This window comes from Lissotriton helveticus, chromosome 7 (assembly GCF_964261635.1).
Source record: "Lissotriton helveticus chromosome 7, aLisHel1.1, whole genome shotgun sequence".
Classification (NCBI taxonomy): domain Eukaryota; kingdom Metazoa; phylum Chordata; class Amphibia; order Caudata; family Salamandridae; genus Lissotriton; species Lissotriton helveticus.
In genome coordinates, this window is record NC_136068.1 from 712,273,294 (window position 1) to 712,298,664 (window position 25,371).

Here is a 25,371-nt window from a genome sequence, read left to right on the forward strand (position 1 = left end):
GCACCAGAAGACGTGCGAGGCAAGTACCGAAGTGTGAAGAAGAAAAGTGCGACACGCAAGTGGAAGAGCGACAACGCCAAAGAATCTAATGAACCGCAAGGAACAAAGCTACACTGAAGATGTATCACGACGGTACCAAGTGAAGCAAGAACTTGCCACTACACTGCACACTGCAGTGCACCGGAAGAGTAACGCAAAGTTACCCCGCAGCAAAAAGGAGGCGAAACAACCAAGCAAGGTGAACGCCCCAAGAAGCTAAAGAGCCTCACCGGAAGCGAGCACACGAAGAGCGCAGGAGAAACTGCGCCAACGCAAAAGCGCTGCAGCAGAACCAATAGGGTCGCGGATAGCAAGAAGACTCACGAAGAGCAAGCTGTCCACCCCATCTGGTAGCAAAGAAGATCACCCAGGAAAAAGGATGATCCGACAAGCCAGAGGGGCGCCCAATCAAAAGCCGATCACCCAAAATGATCGCCAGAAATGAAAGAAGAAATTCTGCCAAGTCAGGATGAATATGTCCTGCCAGAAGACGTCCGTTTACCGAGAGACCCGGAGAGACGGACGCAACACCAAGAGTAACTGGAAGTAATAAGAGACAAGAGAGAAGATTGTAATGACCGGTCCAGTCACCGAAGAGGGGAGAGAAGACAGTGTCCTAAAGAGAGGACAGGAGCCGACGGAATCAGGCGGAGTGCACGCTGCTTGAAGAAACCTGGTCAGCAAGACAAAGGAAGAAAGGTGACCGCACTGTGTCGTGAAAAGGAGAAGAGTGGCACGATGCCATAAAGAAGAGAACTGAAGAAGAAGTTATGTGGCACGACGCCATCATCAACAAATTCTGGAAAAGGTGAAGAGAGGTGTAACAAGTCCACACACCTACAAGAAGAAGAAGAGGTGACACACCACAACATCGTGTACAGTGACCCGCACGTCCTGGAGAACACTGATAGCACCAAGAACAGAACAGGCACCTATTCACAAGACCCCGATGACCCGTGGACGGTAGGAGAGCACAGGCCGGACCATTGGCAACACCCACCTTTGGGATTGAGCGGAAGTCTGGAAGCTGAGGGAGCTCAGATGTCCTGAACAAGGAGAACTGACCAATCCACACCAGCCCGTGGAGATCCAAGGGGCAAAGGCCTCAGGGACACCGGTGGCAGAGGGTCCCAACACGAGAGATGAGTCCATCGCCGTCTAACCTGCACGTCCCAGGAAGATGAGGAACTTGTGCGCAAAGGCAAGAGTCAACAACTACCCTTCAGGTGGAGCTACGGACTTTGTGAGGTAGTACACCATCGACTCCTCCATTCACACGCAGACTGTGGAGTTGGAGCAACGCTGTGGAATAATACCCGGCCCAGTGGAAACCTGGTAAAAGGGCCTCCGGTGATATCTCGTGGCAGGAGAACACCCGCGAGAGGGGCGTCCTAGTGAGAAGAATGTCCTTCGAACACTCCACCCTTTGAAAAGAGAAGCCAAGCTGCCTACAGTGAAGAAACCGACGGACCAGCTGAAGACAACCCCATCCAAGTCTAACTTCTGGTCATCCTGTTTGACGTCATCCTCAAAAGCAAGATCTCCGTGGACTGACCACCACACGTCCACGGCGCAAGCAAAGAGGAACACGCCCACCGAGAACCAGGAAGTCGAGCCAAGAAGAAATAAAGTCTCAGCAGCAATTTCCATCACCGTCATCAAGCAAACAGCTGAAGAGACTCACTGTAAATTTGTAATTACTGTATATTTATGTACTTCCTCCCACAGGCTCGGACTTTTTGCTTTTCCTTAATTTTTATTAAAGTTTGGGAGGAATGTAGTGTCCTAGCTGACACTGTTAAGGGTTAACCATGTGTGCCTACACTGAACACCCACCCACCACTGATGTCACGACATCACGTGACACAGTTAATAAAAGGAGCCGAGCGCACGTGCTCGAGGCTCACTAACCCACTGTACAACTGGTGTCTGTGTCGCAGTTCTTCCACCATGTGGGCCTAGGGCCCCACACTATTACATCACTATTGGAGCCCAGTACCCCCTGATTTGCCGGGACCCATGAACAAGTTCCCGCGATTAGCATTTCTTTTTTGCGACTGTATTAAGTTTTGGTGCTCAAAAAAGCAATTTGTCTATTTTCCCTCGCGATCTTAATTAAATTTATAAACGCCCAATATCTTTATGGAATTCCATAACGCTTTGATTTTGCAGAAGGAAAAGCTCTCTGTTCACAAAAAGCCAATGTTCGTGTTAAGCCAGCAGGTTCCTTATCTATATTTTTTATGTTTCAATAAAAAGAAACGTACTAGAATCAGTAGAAGAGCAGAAATGGCTTAACAATCCATAGCACAACCCCTTTTTGTTTTCTACATTACAAGGGTAAAGTGAGAGGAAACAGATCTCGGTGTCCAAAGCACCTTCAAGCCTCCGTGGATACTTTAGGTCACAACTTAGTAATGTGTGAACCATCATATTTTTTGCCAGCTCAGGTCATTTACCTCTCAGAAACAAACCCTCAAAGCAGTGGTTTTGTTTTGACAACCTAAATAATGACCCCACAGCACAGGGAGTTTTCTCTCAATAGACATCAGGCTTGTGGTAACAGTCGGGCTCTTTCAGAACATACCTTGTGGAACAAGCAAACAGTTCCTGTTGGAGCTAACATCCTCGGCGTGGTTTTCCCCCACATGTTTGCCTTCCATCCTCCTGTTTTTGGCTGACTTCGTTTTTTCTGGCTGTAGGACTCTGCACACTTTACCACTGCTAACCTGTGCTAACGTACTTGTGCTCACCTTTTTAAACCTGATAACATTGGCTTACGCTCAATTGGCAAATTTAATTGACTTTTAAGTCCCTAGTAAAGTGTTACTACCTTTAACCGGGGCATGTAAATTAAATACCCCTAGTGGACCTGCAGCACTGATTATGCCACCCACTTAAGTGACCTATTAAAGTTGCCTCAGGCCTGCCACTGCAGCCTTTGTGTGCAGTTTTACACTGCCATTTCGACCTAGAAAGATGAGACTTTTGTAAGGCCTAACCCTTCATTTTGTATTCATGGAAATCACCCCTAGGGTAGGCCCTTAACAGACAAGCTGGGGCCAGGACAATTAGGCAGGAAATTCCATGCCCCTCTGGGAGTGGACGTCTCTAGGAACTTCTCCTACTTCAAAGTGAGAAGGAATAAATAATAAACTCTCAGACCCCAACTCTTTAGTACACCTCTGGACCTGTGGAAAACGCAGGACTGTTGTGCTGCTCTACCAGAAGGACTGCTACTCTGCTGCCTAAATGAAAAGGTCTGAACCTGCATCTTGAACCCAGGATCACCAGAGTGACTCCAAGGACTGGTTGGCTGGACTCCTCATCAGAGCCTCAGGAACAGAGAAGGCTCCAACCACTTTGCACTCAGCACCTAGACCCTATCTCTGTGAGTCCTACCCCCCCACCCCCAAGAGGTGTCTGCCAAGCCCAGGACTTTAGGAAGTGGGCTTGTAGGTACTCTGCCAACCCAGCTTTGGTCCATGAACCCAACCGACACTGAGTAACACATCTCTTTGCAGCACATCAGAACCACCGCCACTGCACAACACATCCCAGACGTATGACTTCGCAGTCCGCAGCTTCCTCGGAAATGCCGCTGTGCAATGCATCCGCAACGAAGGCCTTCGCATCGCAAGGCTCTCATCTACATCATCCTTTTTTCTTTTTTTTTTAACACACTTTGAGACCCTTTTAGCATCAAACTGGTGTAGCGCTGCTCCATAAATTCTTCATAAACCATCACCTTAACCACAGAGCTATTCACTAATTTGTCACAAATGGGCCCATATCTTTCACCATTCATTCATTCACACATTTATTCTGCTCCAAGGATTCAGTGAAGACTAAAAGGAGAGCCCCGGGGCTATAGCGGAATGCCTAAACTTAAAATGTGTACATTATTTACACCTTCAGATTTAATTTTTAACACCATGGTTTTCTCTAGGAAAGATTAAGAACACCCCACTATTCATTTTCGATGGATCCGCTAGTAAAAGTTAACTAAAGGACAACAAGACTTGCTTAATTCTCCATTTATTTAATTTTTATTTAGAGATTAAATCTCCTAGCATGATCTCTACGTTCCATTTGGAAAGAATAATTCAGTTATATATTAATAATCCTGAAAGAAATGTTAAATTAAAAAATATTCATTTATTAGCATGACAGTTTAGAAAAATAAGTTGGAGATATATTACCCAAATGTAGAGATGCAGACATCAGCACAAAAACAAAATAGTTCCCAAAGAAAACACCTCTCTATCTCTCTTGATGTTCCCCTCTCATAGGACTTTGCACCCATTCAAAAGTTAAAGTGCAGAAAAATGTCAAAGTCCCTGCACAATAGGAAAAATTGCGCTGATCCTATAGCATCTCGGGGTGCAAAGATTAGGTCGAAAAGCAAGCTACTTTCAAAGTCCCAAATGTCCTCTTTTATACCCTTTTTCACTAATTTATCTATCTAAATTCGTAACACTTTTGTCCTAGAATGTCCGTGATTGGTCAGTTTAGAGTAGGATGAGCATCACTTCATCGCTTTACTGTTCAATTTATGCGGAGTCATCATTATGACACAAAAAATAGTGGTGCTATTGTTCAAAATGTACTTCCTTCGAAGTGTCCTTTAAATTGTCATTGGGTGTCCCATTCCCACGAGTCAACTTGCTAACTTCAACAAACTGTGCGATTTACTCCATGAGACTGGCCACGCTGTCCTTGACCCATTCTGCTCAGGCACAGGCAGCTCTCGCTTCCAGTTGGCGCATGCGTACTTAGACCGCCACCTCGGAATCACAGTCGAGTTCCATTTTGTTTTAGTCACACAGGCCTCAATTAAGGAACTATTACAGAAACAAACACAAATATACGTAAATTTACGAAATAAAACCTTTCTGTTTACCTCCCCTTCAAATAATATCCCAGTTAGTAATTACCAAGCTTTAAGCAACACATATGCGTGAATTTACTTACCAAATCTTCATGATTTGTGCCACAAATAAACAGACCAAAAAGCACATTCATGCAATTTTCAATTAGATTATTACAAATGCGTACCCTTTATGACACAATATACGACAAATTAGTAAATTATGCTTGGCAATTTCATGCAAATTAATATCCCACGTGTATCTGTGCGTGTACATTCTATTCTATGTTGATTCATTTCAAATACACACGTTTAGTACATATTATTGTATTGGAAAGTTAATTTTACAAGGGGTATACAAAACAAAATTTGTGTTTCCACCTTGCTCCATCAACTTCCCCATTTGGTGATTTTATCACCAAACATCTCCCAAAATTTAGAACATTTTATCTCAACATGTTTCAAATTCTTTTAATTAGTACGTGTTATATTTCTGTTTCTTCTAACCTCTTTCTATCTTGATAAAACTTTTCTTTAAATTGTTCCATCTCAATATCACCTTTTTCTCTTTCCCTGTCTTGTTTTTCTTTAATCTTTTTCTTCAAAGACGTTTTGACATTTCTTCTCTGCCTACATTGACAATTTAATCTCAGAACCAAGATCATTATTATTATTACGGTTACTAGTATTAGTGTTTTCCCTATAACAGATCTACTTATTTCATAAAACCAATTTTTAACTGCTGATAAACTTCTACCAAGTTTCTCAAAAACACCTTCAACATCGAGTGGTTCTATTTCTTTATGCAATTGTGTAATATTTGTAATATATCTTTCAATGTTCTGACTTTTATCAGGAATGTAGGTACAACAGTGTTGCACCTTTAAAATTCCACAAACTCCTCCTTCCTTTGCCAAAATTATATCTAACTAGTAACAAAATAGGGCTGGCTCAAATCAGTAAGGCTGAGCCTTAGAAGTGCAACAACAAAGGGGGATTGCCAATACTGATATATTCTTTTTAGAGCAGTTAATTACACCAACGTATAGACACCAGTTCAATACTTGGGATGGCTATATAATAGCTGTTTATTCAAAAACCATTCAAAAATCGGACACCATTTCAGATTTAGTGCGCCTTTACAGGTTATATTATTAACAAGCAGTACGAATTGGGACACAACAACAATAAAAAAGATACAATCATATCATCACTTTTCAGACATGTCACATTCACACCACTTACATTCAAAGAAGGAAGAGAATAAAATAAAGAGAGTAAATGAAATAGAGAAAAAGGTTAGAAAATGTTAGGGTCAACTATATAATTCTAAAGCAATTATTAGGAATAACAACCAAATATATACACCACTATTGTTTCATTTTTAGTGTTCAGTTGTCAAAAGAATGTATCACACTCTATGGGTGTATGTACACGCAACCAAGTGCCATATAATTAAGCACCGGGAAGGCACAAGCTGACCCTACACGGTCTACGCGTTTCGAATCCTTAATAATCACAGGATTCTCATCAGGACCATGAGACGCTCTGCAGAGGAGACAAAAAAACAACAAGACCCAATCTAAGTGTTTAATTCCGTGATTTTTACAAACACAAAACCTCAACAGCACTACTAAACCACAACTCCAAATCCAGCTTACCCATCAGATGAGCACACGGGGATTATTTAGAAAATTGTAGTTGCTCCTACAAGGAATATAAAAGATAGAAACAAATAGGAGAAGGAAGGATATTAGTACCACTTCATGGAAGCCAGACAGAGTTCTAAATGTCAAATCGTCATATGAAAGTACCTCAAAAGGAGTGGCGGCTATCCTAAGGCGGGAGTCCAGTTTTCAATACAGGCGCGACCAGCTGTGGTGCCCCTGTAAAACCGTATGCATGTTGTTTAAAAACGCTCTTTAGGATTTAACAACCACCAATTGCACATATGTAAACCCGAGTCGCCGAAGTACTCTTACCGGGCGATGTTGGTGGTTAAAGCCCTAAGGCAGTTCCGACAGACTAGGCTGAGGGTGGCGGTGGCAGCGTCGAAGAATATATCAACACGCCGGCTTTCTAAAATCACACAAGCAGATGGTCGCCACACTTAATATCGGGTGGACTAAGGTCATGAATGAAGGCCTCTGTAACTAATGCCAAAAACCGACGGACTTACCATCAGGAAGCCGAGCCTGACGCCATGGACGAGCGCTTCGTCAATGACAGTAAACGTCTAATTGCGCATGCGTGACTCTCGGCACGCTGGGTAATGTAGTTTCGGTGGCGCGAGGGCCGTGATACAAGCGGTTCGATTCCCAATCCTGCAGGAACAGGAGCGAGAACACAAATTTAATTCAGAAGGCAATTACTGGTCAGAAAGGGGAATAAACTTATGAACCTTCGCATCTAGAATGATGAATGTCATCATAAATATAATTCTAAAACGTGTTCAACAGCCCAAATCACTGACAGGGACAGTGGCTGGAACACAGGGGCTCAGAAGCAGGCACACAATTAAAGTTTGTAAATTTCGGACAATTCATTAAGACCCGACACAGCCGTGTCGAATTTGACAATAAGGGGGGCTTCCCTCCTAGACAGTTTCAAATCCCAGTCACCTCCACGGAGATCTTTTTCTACTTTGGAGATGACTGTCCATCTCAAATCGTTAATATGGTGTTGACATCTATTCCAATGGTTCACCAACGGTGCATTTTCCACTTTCTGTTTGATTCTGGACTTGTGTTGTGAAATCCTTTGACGGATTTCTTGGTTGGTTTTACCGATATACAGGAGTCCACACGGACATTTTATTCCATACACCACGTATTTCGATTTGCAGTTACTAAATGTTTCGTGCTTCCACGAGATTCCATTGTGTTGAAAGAGTGTGCCTTCCACTGTAAGGTCACAACAAAGACATGTCCCACATTTGTGATGACCTGTAACGGGGGGCAAACCCATTAGTTGTCTTAAGGTGGGTTGTGAGTCCTTCGGGGGGGCAGCTCTCACTACGTAGTTGGCAATGCACTTTTCTTTTTTGAAAGCAAACAGGGGGGCTCTCATGTAAATCCTTTACTAGATGCCAGTTCTGTCCAATTAGTTTTTTTAATTTGTTGGCATTTGGGCAAAAATTGGTGACGCACACTTGACGTTCTAGTTGAAGTTTCATTTTTCGTTCATGGAGGCTTTCCCTCGGTGTCCATCTAGCACGTTTCACTGAGTTTCGCACTAGTTTTTTTGGGTAGCCTCGTTCACATAATTTTTTAACAAGATTGCCAGCATGCAGATTATAATCATCATTGTAGGAACAATTTCTACGCACGCGTAAAAATTGGCCGTAAGGCAGATTTTCCTTTAGACTCCTTGGGTGATTACTGGAGAACAATAATGCCTTGTTTCTATCTGTTGGCTTAGTGAATAATGAAGTTGCCAATTTCCCTTCCGCAGGAAAAACTTCAACATCCTGGAAGGATATTCTCTTGTCTGATTGGACCATGCTGAACTGTATGTCGATAGTTCTTGCATTCAACCAATTGTAAAAGAGTGTCAACTTTTCTCTCCCTCCTGACCAAATCATAAACACGTCATCGATGAACCGTAGCCATGTCTCTATGTACTCAGAAAATGGATTGTTATTATGTACATAGGTGTCCTCGTATAATGACATAAACAACACTGCCAGTTCTGGGGCAAAAGGGCACCCCATAGCTACCCCTTTCGTTTGAAAAAAGAATTCCTTCCCAAAACAAAAGTAGTTCTTTTTAAGGGCAAATGAGGCCAAATCAACCAAAAACTTTGTGGGAACTTGGACCGGTCTTGATCTTGAATCTAGAAAGTGGGAAAGTACTGCCACTGCTTCGTCCTGAGGTATTTGTGGGTACAGGGAAGTCACATCCATTGTGACTAATAGATCCTTCCCTGTAGTGAATTTAGTTGTTTCAAGTTTTTTAATGAAGTCAGTGGTGTCTTGAATGTAGGAGGTTACTTGGACCATGAATTGTTTCAAAAAACAATCCACATATTTTGCAATGGGCTCCAATAAAGAATCACAACCCGCCACAATAGGTCTTCCTGGCGGGTTGGTTTGATTCTTATGAACCTTGGGTAAGATGTAAAACAATGGGACTTTGGGATGTTTATTCTGAAGGTAGTCGTATTCTTTGGGTCCTAGGAAGCCTTGTTCGTAACCCTCTTTAATTAGAGAAAACAGTTGGCTTTGCAACTCAATTGTGGGATCTTTTTCGATTTTCCGGTAACATGCTCGGTCATTAAGCTGTCTCATGACCTCAGATGTATATTCAGTAGTATCCCAAACCACAATCGACCCGCCTTTATCAGATTGTTTTATTGTCACAGTGGAATCATTTTGTAAAGTTGTCAGAGCATTTGTTTCGTCCTTAGAGATGTTAAATTTAACAAATTTCTTTTGTTTTTCCATCTCAGAGATAGCAGATAAAACCGTTTTTTCAAAAAAGATTATTTCCTTGGGAATCTTATTGCCTGGAGGACAGAAGGTCGATTTTTTTCCGTAATCCCGTTATTTCAGATGTTACGGTTGCTGGACTGTCAGCAAAAAACAAAGTCAATCTCAATTTGCGGCAGGATTCTATAAATTCAGTTTTTATTCTTACAAAGTCAGTTCGCTTAGATGGCACGAATGAAAGTCCTTTGGCCAGGACACTTTTTTCCGCCTCATTTAGAATTCTTTGAGACGGGTTGTCATTTCCCACGGTTGTGTGTATCTCGTTTTTGCTCTTGAGCTGGGTTGACCTCTTCCTAAAAAAGAATTTGATGATTGTCCTTGAGGCTGTTGTTGGTTCCATTTACGATTCCTGTTTGGTCTATTACTGCTGTTATCACTATCACTGCCTGCCGATGATGACGTTTCGGAGAACGTGATAAATTGATTGCGTGACCTTCCTCGGTTATCACTTAAAAAGCGTCTTGAGTCTGACTTGATGTAGAAGTCCGCTTGTAAGAAGGGGTAAACGTTGTCCAGTGAAAAGTTTTTTTTGTCTTTTTCAAATTGGTTGGTTTTTTGCGTGATAGTGTAATCTCTGAATTCCTGGATTTCCTTATCTACTTTTTCCAGTAACAATTTGGAGTCCGTTATGGTTTGGCTATTACTTATTTCAGATTCCAGCTGAGCTATTTCCTCAAGTTCTTTTTGGGAGATCCTAGCTGCTGTTTCAATAGTAAGGACCATAAGGTCCCTACTACATTTCGTTTCAATGCAGCTGAATCCTTTTTTGAAAAGGGGGTCCTCGGTGAAGATCACCGGTATGTTCTTTATTTGGAGGCCTCCTGGGATAGTTCCTTCCCTAAGATGTTGGAGAAGGAAATGGCCGTGCAGATCAGTTCTGATCAGTTTTTTCTTTAATCTTAATAGTTTGTCCGATTCGTTTTGTGAGGCCGCAGAAGTACTGAGGGAAACTGAAGCGAATTTGGGTGGAGCGCTCAAGAGGTTTTTTATATGATCTTCACTATAGGCAAAGGCGTCCTTCTCTGCCATAACCTTTCACAATTGATCAATTTGAAAAGAAAAACTAAAAGATAAACAATGCTACAAACAATTAAGACACAATTAGTAAAGAATAGGTAAAGGATAGAGAAGAAACAACCTCTACCTCCAGCAAAAAGGCCCAAGTCCTCAATGCACCCTCTCATGTAGGGTTTCCACAACACGGGAAAAATGCCTCACGAGACTGCTCCCGCTATCACAATTAGTAACAAAATAGGGCTGGCTCAAATCAGTAAGGCTGAGCCTTCGAAGTGCAACAACAAAGGGGGATTGCCAATACTGATCTATTCTTTTTAGAGCAGTTAATTACACCAACGTATAGACACCAGTTCAATACTTGGGATGGCTATATAATAGCTGTTTATTCAAAAAACATTCAAAAATCGGACTCCATTTCAGATTTAGTGCGCCTTTACAGGTTATGTTATTAACAAGCAGTACGAATTGTGACACAACAACAATAAAAAAGATACAATCATATCATCACTTTTCAGACATGTCACATTCACACCACTTACATTCAAACAAGGAAGAGAATAAAATAAAGAGAGTAAATGAAATAGAGAAAAAGGTTAGAAAATGTTAGGGTCAACTATATAATTCTAAAGCAATTATTAGGAATAACAACCAAATATATACACCACTATTGTTTCATTTTTAGTTTTCAGTTGTCAAAAGAATGTATCACACTCTATGGGTGTATGTACACTCAATCAAGTGCCATATAATTAAGCACCGGGAAGGCACAAGCTGACCCTACACAGTCTACGCGTTTCGAATCCTTAATAATCACAGGATTCTCATCAGGACCATGAGACGCTCTGCAGAGGAGACAAAAAAACAACAAGACCCAATCTAAGTGTCCAATTCCGTGATTTTTACAAACACAAAACCTCAACAGCACTACTACACCACAACTCCAAATCCAGCTTACCCATCAGATGAGCACACGGGGATTATTTAGAAAATTGTAGTTGCTCCTACAAGGAATATAAAAGAACAAATAGGAGAAGGAAGGATATTAGTACCACTTCATGGAAGCCAGACAGAGTTCTAAATGTCAAATCGTCATATGAAAGTACCTCAAAAGGAGTGGCGGCTATCCTAAGGAGGGAGTCCAGTTTTCAATACAGGCGCGACCAGCTGTGGTGCCCCTGTAAAACCGTATGCATGTTGTTTAAAAACGCTCTTTAGGATTTAACAACAACCAATTGCACATATGTAAACCCGAGTCGCTGAAGTACTCCTACCGGGCGATGTTGGTGGTTAAAGCCCTAAGGCAGTTCCGACAGACTAGGCTGAGGGTGGCGGTGGCAGCGTCGAAGAATATATCAACACGCCGGCTTTCTAAAATCACACAAGCAGATGGTCGCCACACTTAATATCGGGTGGACTGAGGTCATGAATGAAGGCCTCAGTAACTAATGCCAAAAACCGACGGACTTACCATCAGGAAGCCGAGCCTGACGCCATGGACGAGCGCTTCGTCAATGACAGTAAACGTCTAATTGCGCATGCGTGACTCTCGGCACGCTGGGTAATGTAGTTTCGGTGGCGCGAGGGCCGTGATACAAGCAGTTCGATTCCCAATCCTGCAGGAACAGGAGCGAGAACACAACTTTAATTCAGAAGGCAATTACTGGTCAGAAAGGAGAATAAACTTATGAACCTTCGCATCTAGAATGATGAATGTCATCATAAATATAATTCTAAAATGTGTTCAACAGCCCAAATCACTGACAGGGACAGTGGCTGGAACACAGGGGCTCAGAAGCAGGCACACAATTAAAGTTTGTAAATTTCGGACGATTCATTAAGACCCGACACGGCCGTGTCGAATTTGACAATAAGGAGGGCTTCCCTCCTAGACAGTTTAAAATCCCAGTCACCTCCACGGAGATCTTTTTCTACTTTGGAGATGACTGTCCATCTCAAATCGTTAATATGGTGTTGATATCTATTCCAATGGTTCACCAACGGTGCATTTTCCACTTTCTGTTTGATTCTGGACCTGTGTTGTGAAATCCTTTGACGGATTTCTTGGTTGGTTTTACCGATATACAGGAGTCCACACGGACATTTTATTCCATACACCACGTATTTCGATTTACAGTTACTAAATGTTTCGTGCTTCCACGAGATTCCATTGTGTTGAAAGAGTGTGCCTTCCACTGTAAGGTCACAACAAAGACGTGTCCCACATTTGTGATGACCTGTAACGGGGGGCAAACCCATTAGTTGTCTTAAGGTGGGTTGTGAGTCCTTCGGGGGGCAGCTCTCACTACGTGGTTGGCAATGCACTTTTCTTTTTTGAAAGCAAACAGGGGGGGCTCCTGTAGGCTCTCATGTAAATCCTTCACTAGATGCCAGTTCTGTCCAATGATTTTTTTAAATTTGTTGGCATTTGGGCAAAAAGTCGTGACGGACACTTGACGTTCTAGTTGAAGTTTCATTTTTCGTTCAAGGAGGCTTTCCCTTGGTGTCCATCTGGCACGTTTCATTGAGTTTCGCGCTAGTTTTTTTTGGGTAGCCTCGTTCACATAATTTTTTAACAAGATTACCAGCATGCAGATTATAATCATCATTGTAGGAACAATTTCTACGCACGCGTAAAAATTGGCCGTAAGGCAGATTTTCCTTTAGACTCCTTGGGTGATTACTGGAGAACAATAATGCCTTGTTTCTATCTGTTGGCTTAGTGAATAATGAAGTTGCCAATTTCCCTTCCGCAGGAAAAACTTCAACATCCAGGAAGGATATTCTCTTGTCTGATTGGACCATGCTGAACTGTATGTCGATAGTTCTTGCATTCAACCAATTCTTTTTTCAAACGAAAGGGGTAGCTATGGGGAGCCCTTTTGCCCCAGAACTGGCAGTGTTGTTTATGTCATTATACGAGGACACCTATGTACATAATAACATTCCATTTTCTGAGTACATAGAGACATGGCTACGGTTCATCGATGACGTGTTTATGATTTGGTCAGGAGGGAGAGAAAAGTTGACACTCTTTTACAATTGGTTGAATGCAAGAACTATCGACATACAGTTCAGCATGGTCCATGGTTTTTACGCGTGCGTAGAAATTGTTCCTACAATGATGATTATAATCTGCATGCTGGCAAGCTTGTTAAAAAATTATGTGAACGAGGCTACCCAAAAAAACTAGTGCGAAACTCAATGAAACGTGCCAGATGGACACCGAGGGAAAGCCTCCTTGAACGAACAATGAAAATTCAACTAGTCAAGTGTGCGTCACAACTTTTTGCCCAAATGCCAACAAATTTAAAAAAAATATTGGACAGAACTGGCATCTAGTGAAGGATTTACATGAGAGCCTACAGGAGCCCCCCCTGTTTGCTTTCAAAAAAGAAAAGTGCATTGCCAACTACGTAGTGAGAGCTGCCCCCCGAAGGACTCACAACCCACCTTAGGACAACTAATGGGTTTGCCCCCCGTTACAGGTCATCACAAATGTGGGACATGTCTTTGTTGTGACCTTACAGTGGAAGGCACACTCTTTCAACACAATGGAATCTCGTGGAAGCACGAAACATTTAGTAACTGCAAATCGAAATACGTGGTGTATGGAATAAAATGTCCGTGTGGACTCCTGTATATCGGTAAAACCAACCAAGAAATCCGTCAAAGGATTTCACAACACAAGTCCAGAATCAAACAGAAAGTGGAAAATGCACTGTTGGTGAACCATTGGAATAGATGTCAACACCATATTAACGATTTGAGATGAACAGTCATCTCCAAAGTAGAAAAAGATCTCCGTGGAGGTGACTGGGATTTGAAACTGTCTAGGAGGGAAGCCCTCCTTATTGTCAAATTCGACACGACCGTGTCGGGTCTTAATGAATTGTCCGAAATTTACAAACTTTAATTGTGTGCCTGCTTCTGAGCCCCTGTGTTCCAGCCACTGTCCCTGTCAGTGATTTGGGCTGTTGAACACGTTTTAGAATTATATTTATGATGACATTCATCATTCTAGATGCGAAGGTTCATAAGTTTATTCCCCTTTCTGACCAGTAATTGCCTTCTGAATTAAATTTGTGTTCTCGCTCCTGTTCCTGCAGGATTGGGAATCAAACCGCTTGTATCACGGCCCTCGCGCCACTGAAACTACATTACCCAGCGTGCCGAGAGTCACGCATGCGCAATTAGACGTTTACTGTCATTGACGAAGCGCTCGTCCATGGCGTCAGGCTCGGCTTCCTGATGGTAAGTCCGTCGGTTTTTGGCATTAGTTACTGAGGCCTTCATTCATGACCTTAGTCCACCCGATATTAAGTGTGGCGACCATCTGCTTGTGTCATTTTAGAAAGTCGGCGTGTTGATATATTCTTTGACGCTGCCACTGCCACCCTCAGCCTAGTCTGTCGGAACTGCCTTAGGGCTTTAACCACCAACATCGCCCGGTAAGAGTACTTCGGCGATTCGGGTTTACATATGTGCAATTGGTTGTTGTTAAATCCTAAAGAGCGTTTTTAAACAACATGCATACGGTTTTACAGGGGCACCACAGCTGGTCGCGCCTGTATTGAAAACTGGACTCCATCCTTAGGATAGCCGCCATTCCTTTTGAGGTACTTTGATATGATGATTTGAAATTTAGAACTCGGTCTGGCTTCAATGAAGTGGTACTAATATCCTTCCTTCTCCTATTTGTTTCTATCTTTTATATTCCTTGTAGGAGCAACTACAATTTTCTAAACAATCCCCGTGTGCTCATGTGATGGGTAAGCTGTATTTGGAGTTGTGGTGTAGTAGTGCTGTTGAGGTTTTGTGTTTGTAAAAATCACGGAATTAGACACTTAGATTGGGTCTTGTTGTTTTTTTGTCTCCTCTGCAGAGCGTCTCATGGTCCTGATGAGAATCCTGTGATTATTAAGGATTCGAAACGCGTAGACCATGTAGGGTCAGCTTGTGCCTTCCCGGTGCTTAATTATATGGCACTTGGTTGCGTGTACATACACCCATAGAATGTGATACATTCTTTTGACAACTGAAAACTAAAAATGAAACAATAGTGGTGTCTATATTTGGTTGTTATTCCTAATAATTGCTTTAGAATTATGTAGTTGACCCTAACATTTTCTAACCTTTTTCTCTATTTCATTTACTCTCTTTATTTTATTCTCTTCCTTATTTGAATGTAAGTGGTGTGAATGTGACATGTCTGAAAAGTGATGATATGATTGTATCTTTTTTATTATTGTTGTGTCCCAATTCGTACTGCTTGTTAATAATATAACCTGTAAAGGCGCACTAAATCTGAAATGGTGTCCGATTTTTGAATGGTTTTTGAATAAACAGCTATTATATAGCCATCCCAAGTATTGAACTGGTGTCTATACGTTGGTGTAATTAACTGCTCTAAAAAGAATATATCAGTATTGGCAATCCCCCTTTGTTGTTGCACAAAATTATATCTAAAGCAAGTCGATTTTGCATTACCATACTTCTCATAGCAAACATTTCAGTGTTAACTATTAAAAATCCTCCAGCTGTGTCTGTTGACAATCTGTCTACTATTGTTGACAGTTTTCTAATTCGGTTTGCATTAAATGAGATGCCTACTGCTGGTATTAGTGTTCCAAAAACATCACCTATTATTTCAATTACGCTTTCTCTTTTTCTACGGCTTAGTGCTTTACCCATTTCATGAATCCCATTTGTACCTCTATCAACATGAAGAATTTTAGGAAAGACCAAGCCAAGGTAACATGACCCGTACCAGTGATCTGGTAACCTATAATAAGCTTTGTTCCCACACAGAAAATAGATGCCTGGAAAAACTGGGTAATTTCAACCTTTAAATCCCCATCCCTCTTTGATAATAGGAGTATCATCACATTGACTTGCACCCACAAAATAATTGTCATACACAGTGTTATCTCTCTGGATACATAATTTCCCTAACAATGGTGTATTCATATTTATAGCAACATTTACATTATGTCCTTCAATATTATCATCTGAAAACACCCATTTTGTAGATTTAGTCTGTTTCACTTTTTCTTGTCGCTTATATTGTTGTCTCCTTTCCTCAACCATATTCAGAAAAACGTTCTCTTCATTTCTCATTTTACAAGTCATGTTATGTTTGAAGGCATAATCATGTGTCAATTCTTGTGTTTCTAAGAAATATTCTCCAAAAACCTTAGCAGGCTTAAATTGATTCAGTTCTGCAACCATTTTTGATTTTGCAAATACATTATCAGAATCAGAATAATAATATTCTAATTTCCCAGTTCTATAAAATAAACGTATTACACTACAGGTCACTCCATATGTTAACGGTAAATGGTGGTATGTCACCCCCTCGGAGACAGATGCTGGCAGCTTTACACAGACATAACAATCGCTGGCATCAATCGTCCTCACATACTCAGACATAAGTCTTGAAAAAGTATTTTTAGAAAAATCGTTGAGTGACTTATCTTGAATTTCAGGCCTATATACATGTAATTTTCCATTTTTCAAATCATCATTTTTATCTTTCAAACTCATTTGCTTTCAGTTTTTCAATATCGGGTCTAAAAGGAATGATAATGACAAGAATTAACCATATTAACATTAATATTCCAGTACAAATTAACCTCTTTCTACACCATTTTCTAAAAATGGAGCATTTAGATTTAATCACTTCATTAGTAGCCATTACTCCCAATTGTCTCATTTTAACCTTGTTTTCACTTACAATGTTCCTTCAAGTTCAATTACAGCTTTTGTTTGGATATATATATTTCCCTTTCTTTTCACTGTTACACTTGAAAATCCTTTTTCTTACTTTGTGTTACAGTTTACTCACTTTCTTTTTCAACACCTTGATAATGCACACTCTCCTGGCTGCTGTTTACTTCTCCTATTGGAGGCAGCACCATGTAGGTCCACTCAGGTGATTTGTATTTTTGATTTGGTCTCCTCACTCTTTTTGGCCATTGCACAACTTCTATTTTCTTTCCCAATTACTCCTTTTGACTGGTTATTTCCTTTACTTGATCCTCTTGTACTTTTGCTTTGTTAACCACTTTGATTTTCAGTCCTTCACTTTCTTTAGGCCAATTATCTCCTTTTCTCACTCTTTTTATTTCAGGTTCAGTAGTGTTTCGCTCTACTCTCCAAGTTTGCTTTCTTGAACTTCTCCTCAATTGAGATTCATCATCACTGTTGTCTGTCTCTGTTTCAGATCTTTCTATAGTTTAATTTATAATGAATTTTACAGGATCTGATTCTTTTTCGGAATCTAAATTGTCTCTGGTCAGTTCTTTCACTCTGTTAGGAACTTCTCCATAGCTTGTACTTGGAAGCTCATCCTCATCGTGAGTTATTTCCTTTTCACCAGTTTCGAGATTTCGGTTCCTGCTTTCAGAGCATTCAGACTGTCCTTCAATATTTTCCGAATTACCAGTTTTATTTTCACTTATCACAGTGTCCTTGCTGGTATCAGTTTCTACCAAATCTCGACTTACAGGTCGATCTTCAATATTTGGTATTTCAACAATTTCATTTTCTCCTTCTGATGCAGAGCTAGTATCTGATATTTCCAGATGTCGACGAACGGGTCGAGCTTCAGTATCTGGATATCTTTCTGGTTCACCCTCAGTGTCTGAATCAGTGGTGTTTTCACTCTCCTCCTGTAGATTTTCAGGTTCCGGCACACGAATAGTGTGACTGGCGTGCACCCACCTTTTGATTCCAGCACACTTAACTGCAGTGGTACTAACCAGAATAACTTGTCGAGGTTTTTGCCAGCGAGGCACTAGACAATTTCTCCTCCTGTGATCCTTTATCCGAACCCAATCTCCAGGGACTAGATCATGAGCTGGCTGTTTCTCTTTCGTTTGTGACTCAGTTCCCACCTGATGGAACACAGAAGTTATTACGTCAGACGGATTTTTGTAGTAACCCAGTATGATATCATCAAATACAATACAAAATACAAATACAAATAGTTTATTGTGATGATTATTTAAAATATTACAATATTACACATCTAAATCAAATTAAAAGCTATATTGATAAATAAAACACTTAAAATGTCATTGCATCAGGTTTGTAGATGGTTAAATATTTAAAATAGTTATGTCACCTAGTTTCCTTTTGACTATCATTAGGAACCTTACAAAGATAGCATTTAAAATGATATCATTCGAGTTCAGGCACTTAATCAAGGCCTGCCTGCATGTCCTTATGCCTCGTGCATTGAAGGGGAACTTAAGTAATGATTTTCTCTCCTGTAAGAGTTCAGGGCAAGTACACAGAAGATGAAGCATATCCTCCTCACCATTATTACACAGTCTACATTTCGTTTGAATTTCCGGTCTCTCCCACGGGGGAAGGTGACACAGGCCTGGCATTGTTCCAAATCTGGCTTTAAAGAGCACCTGTTTGTTTTTTTCTGTCCAAGGTGTTACCAGATATTGTTGAATTTCCTTCTTTTTGTATCCGTTAATTATCGCCCATGTGTGTTTTCTTTTGGTAATGATAGCTTTGTTGTTTAAGATGGATAGGTGGTTTGCAGTCTTATTAATTATTTTCTTAAACGATGTCTTGGTTATATTGTTTTCCCATATTGACGTGACCGCAAAATCCTTTATTGCTTCCCTCAGCCCAGCAGTAGAGTTAGTGTCGTTAATTATTTCTCTCCATAACAGGTGCGATATCTCATTTTGGTGGTCACTTTTTATTTGATTCCATACTTTTAAAAGGTGACCTTGCCTTGCATAGTGCTGATTGGTCAATCCAAACTCCAACCTTACTTGGGCCGTGGACGCGTTCACTGGGAGATGAAATAGGGTCCGATATACTCTTGTTCAGAGTTTCACTATCCTTACCCATGACCACTTCACTACCGTATGCGATAGTCGGTAGGAGTTTTGCGCCAATAATACTCAGAAGAGGACCATAGGTTAGGCTGGAAAGTGACTTTTGCATGATTCTGAATGCTGCAGTTAATGAGTTCGCTTTTCTTTGAGTGTCATTTTTTTGTAATTGGTAACTGCCCTTCGCATCAAATAATACACCCAGGTATTTATATACCTCTATTTGCTCCAGCTCTGTTGTGTCCATGAACCATTTACTTTTGTATCTTCTCTTATTATTTTTGGTCACTACCATGATCTTAGTTTTTGTCTCGTTTATGACCATCCCATTCTCCTTCGAGTACGTATGAGTCCGCCTAATTAGGCGCTGTAGTCCCACTTTAGTATGGCTCAATAATACAACGTCATCCGCATACAGCAAATTCGTGAGACGCTTATCGGCTAATTTCGGGGGGTGCGCGCTCTCATCGTCCAGTATTCTAGTTAGGTCAGCAAGAAACAGATTAAAAAGAAGGGGGGCTAAAACACAGCCTTGTTTCAGGATATCATCATTTATGCTCAACAGTTTATCAACTGGTCTCATTACTCTTCCCATCAAAATCTCACGGGGACTTAATTCTGTTCTCTTGTCAGGAGTACTCCTCAGGGTCATTAGAACAAGTGGCAGTGCATCAGACCATTTTAGTACTGTGGCCAAACACATTTTTGCAATTCTGTTTTTTATTGTTCCAGTTACTTGTTCAACCACCCCTGTAGGTTCTGGTCTGTAAGCACAGTGCAACTTTTGACAAATGTCCATTGCTTCACAAATCATTTGCATTAATTCATTGTGAAAATGAGATCCATGATCTGTTTCAATAGTTACTGGGGAACCGTAGCGTGGTATTATCTCACGTAGCAGGAGTTTGGCAACAGTCACTCCATCATTCCTCCTAGTGGGGAATGCTCCAACCCATCATGAAAATAAACAAATTATCACAAGTACATACCTAAGTCTGTCACATGGTGGAAGTTCAATGAAATCTAACTGCATTGTTGTGAAAGGACCTCCTTCCCGTCCTATGGTTCCCAAACTCACAACAGTTTTTCTTCTTGGGTTCAGTTGTTGACACCCAAGGCATCTCTGACAAAGGCTCTCGGAAATCATCCTAAACTTAGGATTGTACCATGTCTGTCTAAACATATGAATCATGGCATCTCTTCCGATATGGGCTTGACCATGGTACATTCGGGCCATATTTGAAATCATGTTATCAGGCATTACTGGTCTGTCATCTTTGTAAACCCAGATTTCATCCTCTTCCCTTTGTCTACATCCTGCCTTTAAACAGTTGTTCTTTTCTTCTTCACTAGCCTCTTCCTGCATTTGTTTTACCTACTGCCACGTCTCCACTACTGTGGTTAGCATCAAAGGACTTGAAACATGTTCAGTTTGCCTGTCCCGATTAATAGATGCAAGATTTTTGGCATGGTATTTTGCAATTGAATCCACCTATTTATTACCACTAGTGATATAATTCTCTCCTTTTTTATGAGCTGCGCATTTTACAACAGCTATCGTATCTGGCTATTGAATAGCATCAATTAACGTTTTCACAAATTCAACATTTCTAATGGGGGATCCTGCCGAAGTCATATAACCTCTTTGGGACCACAGTTGACCATAATCCTAGACAACCCCAAATCCATACTGACTGTCAGTCACTATGGTGATCCTTATTTCTTTTCCCAATTCACATGCCCGAATCAAAGCAATCAATTCTGCAATTTGAGCTGAACGGATTCCTTTCAGACAAGATGCTTCCAGGATATCTGCTACTGTACAAACAGCATACGCAGCACTCAGTACACCTTCATCTGTCCTCAGACATGATACATCAACGAACATCACATAATCAGATTAAGGTAAAGGTACATCTTTGATATCAGACCTTGGTTTAGTGCAGTATTCTAAAACATCCAAACATTTGTGATCCACTTCATCTCTTACCTCCACATTCATGACATCAGGTAATAATGTAGATGGATTCACATTTACACATCTTGAAATTGTAACGTTGTCTGCACCTAGAATTGTCTTTTCGTATTTTGTCATTCTATTATTGGTAAGGTACTGTGTCTTGGTTCTAGTGATGAGAATCTCCACCGAATGAGGTGCATACACTCTCAAAGGAAATCCCATCACTATACCTTCACTTTGTTCAATACTCATAGTTGTAGCAGCTACTGCTTTTAAGCATCCCAGCAATGCCCTTGCAACAGGAACTAAGACAGCAGAAAAGTATGCAATTGGCTCTCTCAGTTTTCCATGCCTCTGTATTAGAACTGATAATGCACATCCTTCCCTCTCACTGCAGTATAGCTCAAACTCTTTTTCATAATCTGGCAATCCCAATGCTGGTACGTCACATAGACTCGTTTTTAGCTGCTCAAAAGCTTCCAGTTCTGCCTTATTCAGTATTATTGGATCTTTCACATCTGCTTATGTCAGTCTCTGTAAGGGTTTAGCTATTAGTGAAAATCCACTAATCGATTGTCGACAGTATCCAACCATTCCAAGAACATTCTCACCTGTCTCTGTGTTTTTGGAGGTTTCATTCTTTGTATAATTTTTATTCTTTCGAAGGTTACTTGTCTGATTCCCTTAGCAATTTTGTGGCCCAAATATTGTACTTCTTTCTGACAAAATTGTAACTTTTATGATGACACTTAAGTCCTTCATCTGCCAGATGATTTAACAATGTAACAGTGTCTGAAACACATGCATCTTTTGTTTTTGACGCCAGTAAGAAATCATCAATGTACTGCACTAGAACTGACTCTCCAGGTAGACTTAAGTTTTCTAATGATTTCTTTAACAATTGATTAAAGATTGAGGGACTTTCAGTATACTCCTGAGGATTTCAGCACCATGCCAAAATACGGTCTCTGAATTGGAACACAAATATTGGCTTGGCTTTCAGGGTGTAATGGAACTGTGAAAAATGCATTACATAGATTAATGACTGTATACCATTCTGCATCATGCGGGATTTGATATTGAATTACTGCTGGGTTTGGCACAATTGGACAACATGGAACAACTATCCTATTTACTTTTCTCACGTCCTGCACTATTCTGAAAGTTCCGTTGGGCTTTTTCAATCCCATTATTGGCGAATTACAAGGACTGCTTTCTATTTCTCTCAAAATCCCTTGCTCAATCATTTTATCTATTACTGTTGTTATTCCTTCAATTGTTTCAGCTGTCATTTTGTACTGAGGAATATTTGGATAGCTTATTCCTTCTTTCACAGAAACTTTCACAGGATCTACATTTTTCATCAAACCAATATCTTCTCCTGTAAAATCCCATACCTGCTCTCTGACTACCTCTTTCAATTCGTCAGGTATTTTTTCTCGATCAAACACAGGAAACATACTATTCTTTTCTGCTTCAATCAGTGTCATTTTCATTTTATACAAACTATCCTCATCTGGAGTTTGAAGCTGAATGCCATCTGGTGAACAATAAATGGTACAGTTCATTTTACACAGTATATCCCTTCCAAGAAGATTTACAGGACTACTGTCACACACTACAAATCGATGCATATTTTTAAAATTTCCAATCTCTATTTCAATTGGTTTTGTTAAGGACGTTTTAATCTGCTGATTAGCTACACCTACAACTTGAATGTGTTCACCCGAGAGAGGAAGATTTTGAATTTCCACTGATCTAACAATAGAACGGGTAGCACCTTTGTCCACTAAGAAAGTCACATCTACATCATTCACCTTCCCATTCACATATGGACCAGACTGATCTACCTCTACAGTAGCACCAAGCACGCACTCTTCTCTCTCTCTCAGGCACCGTCAAACTGTCATCCGACTCGCTTCCATCTTCTTTCAGCCAATATTGCGGACTCACGTGCACTTTATTATTTCTTGTTACCTGATCTCCTGCGCAGAATCCTGTCTTTGTATTGTATCTCTGTAGGTTTACATTGTGAGGAAGTGGAGGTTGTGGCACCTGACACTGTGGATTAACTACCTGTTGCTGTGGCGATGGCTGCTGAATTATCTCATTCTGCACCTGTGGATTCAATGATGTATTTTCTGGATTAACTTTCGGTGGATACTTACACTCTTTTCTCCAATGTCCCATCCTACCGCAATTATGAAATGGGTATTTCTTTTTTAATTCTTCTATATTTACAGATAATTTTGGCTTACTAAAATTCACTTTTACTCTATTTTGGTTCCCTTCTGCAGTTTTGTTTTTCTAATTGAGCTACTTGATGCTCTGCAACCTTTACTAGTGCCCACATTGCTTTCTCCTTGGGTTTCCTTTATTTTACTTCAACTTCCTCACTACAGTATTTTGCATGTCTCAAGACTTCGTCTACGGAACATGACTGCCATCCCATTAAATTATGCCTAATCATATCGCCTAGTTCTGGTCTCAATCCAAACACAAAGCGATATACAAAATGACTCATATCCTTTTCATTTAACTCCTCATATCCACTATACTGTTTGAACACCAATAACAGTCTTTCATAAAATGCGTGAACTGACTCTTTGGCTTCTTGTATTGTCCTGTCTATTTTTACCCAATCTGTTTCTTTTGGTGGAATTTTATTTTTCAAAAACACTATCACTTGCTCGTATTTTCGCATTACTTGAGGTCCAGGAGCACCTGTCACTTTATCTCGGGGATACTCTTCTTTTGGCCAGTTCACCGTAATCTTACACTCTGTCCATAGATCGGCTGGTACTACTATGTCAAATAACCCATCAAAGTCCGAATCGACCAAATAACCACAGTTGGTACATTGTGCTTCTAGGCACTATTTTCACTTAAAACATTGAAATTTCATATCTCGGATTCTAATGATTTGATTTTTGTTGTGCTGGTCTCATTTTATTTATTACAATTTACTTCATTTGCTTCAAAATTGGTGTGGGATTTTTCTTGTGTTGTGTTTTTACTTTATTACTGTTTGAAGTGCTCTATAAATACTTTACACATTACTTCTAAGTTAAGCCTGACTCCTTTGTGCCAAGCTACCAGAGGGCTAAGCACAGACTAATTTTATATTTGCTTGTGTTTCACCCTAACAGAGATTGTGGTTGCTGCTTGACTAGGATTTCACCTACTTCAACCAGTAACCCAATTTCCTATAGTTAGGAATTATGTTGTACATTTTTTCCCCCAAAATGTAACCTGTCCTCTACTAGTTCATTTTAAGGTTTCTTTCTTCAACATTTAAGGTTGTCACAGAAACATTTGCTAACTTGTAATTTCAATAACAACTTTCTCTTCTATAATGTCACGCCATCTTTTTGCAGTTTCTTCGCTATGGAAATAAGAGGTGTTACTGTTATGCAGTTTGCCTACATCGGATCGATGGAATGCGTTGTTCCCTTGGTTGCATTTGGACCTGTCAAATGCATATGACGGTATATGTCAAGGAAAACGTTTAACTCGCCAAGCCATTCTGAAACCAGTATTGCTTATAGAGGAAGGAGCCGAAAGGGGGCAACCATCCCTCCGAAATTCCTACAGTTTAAGTGGTGGTCTCCTCACTCTTCCCTCCTCCTACTTTGTATTTTATTCTGAGTTTCTTAGTCCGAGTGAATCCCATCTTGGATGAAATTTCTTATTTTGTACAACACAGTTAGCGTACAACTTCACACCTTTTTTTTTTGGTTGTATTAATAATTTGTCAGGAATTGAACTGAGCTACTGTATGACAATCTGAGACCCTACCTTGCAAAGTGGGCTTGAAATTACTTTCATAGCAACGCTTCTTTATAATCTAAAGGCTTGAAAAGGTGACTGGAAATGTTGTTTTTGTAAGCTTTGAAAAACCTAAAAACTTTGCTGATCAGGAATAACATCAAAGGCATGGCCCCTTTCTCCATATTATTTTACTTGGTGTCCACCAGACCACTCCTTTTTGGGCTTCTGTTGCTTAATAGCATTTCTACTCTAGAACAAGATGACTTATTCAGGAAGTATCTGTTTTGCTCTTTTGTAAATGTGATTAGAAAAATCAAATCAAAATCAGCAGATGAATCAGAAGTGGAGACTCTAGCTGGACTGGAGT

At 40.5% G+C, this 25,371-nt stretch overlaps 1 protein-coding gene across 2 annotated transcripts in view; it reads left to right on the top strand.

Annotated features, from left to right (window-relative positions):
* SFXN1 (sideroflexin 1) overlaps positions 1 to 25,371 on the top strand; it is a 219,478-nt gene that overhangs the window by 186,573 nt on the left and 7,534 nt on the right. The gene's annotated exons all lie outside the window — the stretch shown is intronic.